Raw genomic sequence first — 5,263 nt, 5'->3', positions numbered from 1 at the left:
GGGGTCAGTCCTGCAGGAACTGCTCCGGTGTGGGTCCCTCTCTCCATGGGGTCAGTCCTGCAGGAACTGCTCCAGTGTGGGTCCCTCTCTCCATGGGGTCAGTCCTGCAGGAACTGCTCCAGTGTGGGTCCCTTTATCCATGGGGTCAGTCCTGCAGGAACTGCTCCGGTGTGGGTCCCTCTCTCCATGGGGTCAGTCCTGCAGGAACTGCTCCTGTGTGGGCTCCTCTCTCCATGGGGTCAGTCCTGCAGGAACTGCTCCAGTGTGGGTCCCCTTTATCCATGGGGTCAGTCCTGCAGGAACTGCTCCAGTGTGGGTCCCTTTATCCATGGGGTCAGTCCTGCAGGAACTGCTCCGGTGTGGGTCCCTTTATCCATGGGGTCAGTCCTGCAGGAACTGCTCCAGTGTGGGTCCTTTTATCCATGGGGCCACACGTCCTGCCAGGACCCTGCTCCAGCACAAGCTTCCCACGGGGCCAGAGCTTCCTTTGGGCATCTCCCAGATCTGGTGTGGGATCTTCTTCCCTGACAGTTGCCCTTGGAGGAGAGGTCTGCAAGGAGAGGCAGCGTTATTTCGGTTGGAAAAGATGCAGAGCCCTTCCTGGGATGTGCAGCTCGATGTACAGGAAGGTTTATTTGTTCTGGTCCCACTAAGAGCTTTATTCCTGCTTCTTGTTGCTCCTGGCAGGGCGGGAGCTGAGCAGAAGTCCCAACAGTCCCAAACACAAATGTCCTGACAGGAGAGCAAAGGGGGATCAGTTCTGGAGGGCGCTCCAAGAGACCTGGGTTTAAAGTGAGCACAGAACCCCAGAATGGTTTGGGTTGGAGGAGACCTTAAAGATAACCTTGTTCCAAACCCCTGCCATGGGCAGGGAGGGATACTTTCCACTAGCTCAGGTTGCTCCAAACCCCATCCAACCACGATCCTGAGCAGCCAGGATGGGGTGAAGCTGCTGAGCAGGAGAGTCAGTGGAGAATTTCCAACAGTGATGGGCTTTTGGTGTGAAAACTGTGCCTGTCCCCACACATGGGTGGAGTGAGATGAGGAGAGGAGAGCAAGAGATGGTCTCGGCATTCCTGATGGGATCCTGGAGCCAGGAGGAATTCCAGGCCACCCACCACAGCTTTGTGCTGCTCAGGTAGCCTGGGAGGAAGGGAAGGTGTTCTCCTCCAGTTTCAGTGCTCCCGAGCTCCTGGCATTCCAGGGAAGTGTCAAGAAAGGGCTGGTTTTATGTTTAACCCCATTGGGCTGTGAAGTGGGAGCCCCCATTAATGGGATCCTTGTCTTTGGAGCGGGGTGGGAGCCCCGGGTCCCTCACACCCTAAGACTGTTCTATTGTGCTGCCTCCAACGCTGCCGGTGCAGCCGCCGGGAGCCGCGTGGGAACGCGCCGAGAGCACGGGAGGTTGTTCCAGTGTCACTTTCTCAGGTGTCAGGGGCTGTGTTTGCTCTCCGTGTGTGACTGCCGAGGGCTCCAGGAGCACAGGACCACCCCAAGGCATCCAGCTGCTTCCAGAGGTGTGAAACGTGTGGGAGCTTCCACTGCCGCCCTCGGCATCTGCTGCCACCCGGCCTGGGCTTTGTGGCATGGCTCCTCATGGGAGGAAAGTGTGCTTGGAGCGCCTCCAGAGGGGATGAGCCCTTCCCAAATTCATGGAGTGATGGCCATGCAGGGCCTGCAGCAGAGGAGCTGGTGGGCAGGAGGTTCTGTTGCACTTTTGGGGAAGGGTTGGGCTATCCAGGGCAGATGTTGGTGCCCAGTTAAGCCTGAAATGTGCCAAGGAGGGAGCAGGGTTTGTGTGAAGTGTCTGATGCCCACTGGGGTTCACTCCCAGCTCCTTCCCAGCACCTGGCCAGAAAATTTGTCCTTGTTTTGTGCCCTTTGTTAAATCAAATAGGAAAGTGTGGGCCTGGCACACCTTTACCTGCCCTAGGTGACCTCCACACGCTCCCAGTGCTCCCAGCAGGGATTAATCAGCGTGCACACGTGTTTATATGTGGTCAGCTCCCACTCCTTTTGATTGGATATCGGGAAAAATATCCAGCCTGGGCTGAACTGTGTCTCAGCACTGCGAGAATCACAGAATCCCAGACTGGTTTGGGTTGGAAGGGACTTAAACTCATCCAGTCCCACCCTTCCACTGTTCCTGGGACACCATCCACTATCCCAGGTTGCTCCAAACCCCATCCAGTCTGGCCTTGGACACTGCCAGGTTATGGATTTCCAAGCCAGAGCTCGGAGTGAAGACTTGTGCCACCAGGAATTAATCCATGGAGGCAATTAGTGGGACAGCTCTCCAGGGCAGGAGGAGGAAAACGCTGTTGGAGGCAGCCAGAGCCCTGTTTTGGGGTCGGGACTGTTCTGTTTGCCCTGTCTGGGGCTCCAGGGGGGCTTGGAACAGCGTGCTCCAGTGCCAGGAATGAGGATGGGCTCAAAGAGGACAAGGGATGTGTTTGTCAATGCCAGGGAGAGCAGAAATGGCTCAGGGAGGCTGAGACATTATTTCTGGAGCAATGGAAAGCTTTTTAAAACAATTTCCTGGTTACTTTGACTGCTTGATCTTCTAGCCTGCTGTTATTTCTTTGCATTGGTGCCCTGAGGATCAGGGAGTGAAAAATCCAAGGAAAACCTGGGATATATTTCCCAACCTGTGCCAGCTTCTCCCGCAGACCCCAGCAGCCCTTTGAACCTGCCCTGGTGGCTGAGGAAGGCTCCTCCTGACCCCAGGGCACTCTGAGCCCGCCCATAATTAGTGATGGACTTGCCAGCATGAGAAAAAAATTCCATTTTTTATGGAAAAGCTTCATAAAGAGAGGCTGGGGCAGGGCCTGGCCACGGGCTCTGGTGCCAGAGGAACCACAGGCTCTGTGCCACCCATGGCCCGACAGCAAGGCAAGGAGAAGAACCTCATTTTCAAGTCTTTGGGGTGGATCAGGGTTCTCATGGCTGGGCTCCAATCCTTTTCGTGCAGTGTTTGTGGCAGCTCCCAAGCAGAATTTTTTTCCTTTGAGCTCCACAACAAGAAGTGTGGTGAGAATTTTCTTTTTTTGGGATAGGGAAAGTTTCTTGCCTGGGGCCAAGCGCAGCAATGTGGAACGGATTCGGATCAAACTTACTTTTTCTTTTGGAATTTTATTTGAAGGAAAAAAAAAACCCCAATCCAAAAAAAACCAACAAACCTCAGGCAAGAGCTGAAGCGTGGAAAATTTCATCCCAAAAGGTGGACGCTTCGTGAAAGTATGAGCGTGTGAAAACAGGTGGTTAAACCGAAATGGTTTTACAGATTGGAGTACGGAGGGTGCTACCAAGAACCTGTTATAAATCCTGGAGTGACCTCTTCCTGAAAGGCAGAGGTAGGAGAAGAGGCCATCAGCGAGTAACCTGAGCTACTCCCGAACCCACAGGCGGCTGCAGAACCGCAGGAGAAGCCAAGGAAAACGGGGAGAGGTTTTCGGAGAGGTCAGCAAGGGAGCCAAGCCCAGGCACAGGCTTCAAACTGAGGCTCCCAAACGACACCCCCGTGATGGGATCTGGCTGGGACAGAATTTCACTGGCAGCACCTGAGCCAAGACCTGCTCGAGTCAGTGGGAAGCTCCTCAGAGGGTTGGATCGGGGCCTGAAAAGTGCAGCCAGCAGGAAAAATGTGTAAGGACAGGGCTGCAGCACGTTGCAGGGTGGAGGGAGGGAATGATTGGTGAGAGGACAAGGGGAATGGCTTTAAACTGGAAGAGATGAGGTTTGGATTGGATATTGGGCAGGAATTGTTCCCTGGGAGGGTGGGGAGGCCCTGGCACAGGGTGCCCAGAGCAGCTGGGGCTGCCCCTGGATCCCTGGCAGTGCCCAAGGCCAAGTTGGACACTGGGGCTTGGAGCAGCCTGGGACAGTGGAAGGCAAGGGGATGGGACTGGATGATCTTTATGATCCCTTCCCACCCACACCATTCCAGGATTCCATGATCTGTGAGTGGAAGCCCAGTTTGCCAGTGAGATGAACGTGCCCACACGTGTGTGTTTGTGCTCTGAAGGATGCTTGACTCCATTTTCTGCTCTGGCAGGCTTTTGTCTTCACACACAGGTTGTTCTCCTGTTTCCCTTCACACACAAATTGCTCTCCTGGGCACTCGTGACACAAAACCGATCTTGTTTTTCCCCTTTTGTCTTTTCCCTCTGCACAGAAATGCAGTGCCCTCCACAAGGTGCCCCAGCTCATCCCAGTGGTTGCCCCAGAGCCCTGCCAAGCAAACCTGCAGTGGGCAGCATCCAGCGGCCCTGCTGGAGCTCAGCAGGGAATGAGATGCTGCTCCCAATCCCCCTGGATCACCGGGAACGAGCTGATTTCTGTCGGGTTTCTCCAGTGTAAGTGTGATTATGAAGTGTTAGGACACACAGCCTGCGGAGTTTTACGGCTGGGTCTTAAAGGGATCAGCAAAAGGGGAAAAAAACTAAAGCGGGGCTTGAACTGGAAGCCAGGAGCGTGGTCAAATTAAGGAGTGCAATGGTAATTAAAACCCCCGGAGAGAAGGAAGGAGGAAATGACCTAAATCCCAGCGCTCTCACGGGGCGGGACAAGCCTGGGACATGGGACACAAAGCCTGAACACCCCCTCTGTCCCCTGCCACAGAGCAGGGGGGTGTCCTTGCCTCGCCAGGAGAGCCAGCAGGGAGGTACCGGCCGTGGAGAAAGTTGTTTGAACCCTTTGGTGCATGGAAGCCCTCAAAGAAGGGCTCGGCCAAGGTGGAGAGCTGCAGCCTGCTGTGCATCCTAAGGATTTCCATGATCTCTCCTCACTTCAGGCACTAAAGCTTTTCACTGTCTGCAGAGGAAATTGGTTAAAAGCACAAACCTGAGGTGTCCCCTGGAGTCAGCGTGAATCTGCTGCAGAGGGATGGGATGTTCCAGCCTTGGGCTTCACATCCATCTGGAGACCTCCAGGCCTTGCCCCAAGATTGGCTTTTTCCTTCAGACCAGCTGGGAAGTGTTTAGGAAGTGCCAGCCTTGCTGTTCCATGTTTCCTCTGTTCAACATGGTACCTTCCACTCTCCCTGAGTTTTAGGAGTGGGTTATTTCCGATATTGGGAAGGAATTGTTCCCTGTGAGGGAGGTGAGGCCCTGGCACAGGGTGCCCAGAGCAGCTGGGGCTGCCCCTGGATCCCTGGAAGTGTCCACGGCCAGGTTGGACAGGGCTTGGAGCAGCCTGGGATGGTGGAAGGTGTCAGGGTGGAACTGGATGGGCTTTAAGGTCCCTTCCCACCCAAATCCCTCTG

Source organism: Corvus moneduloides, chromosome 7 (assembly GCF_009650955.1).
Source record: "Corvus moneduloides isolate bCorMon1 chromosome 7, bCorMon1.pri, whole genome shotgun sequence".
In the NCBI taxonomy this organism is placed as follows: domain Eukaryota; kingdom Metazoa; phylum Chordata; class Aves; order Passeriformes; family Corvidae; genus Corvus; species Corvus moneduloides.
Note: the sequence above shows the minus strand (reverse complement) of the source record.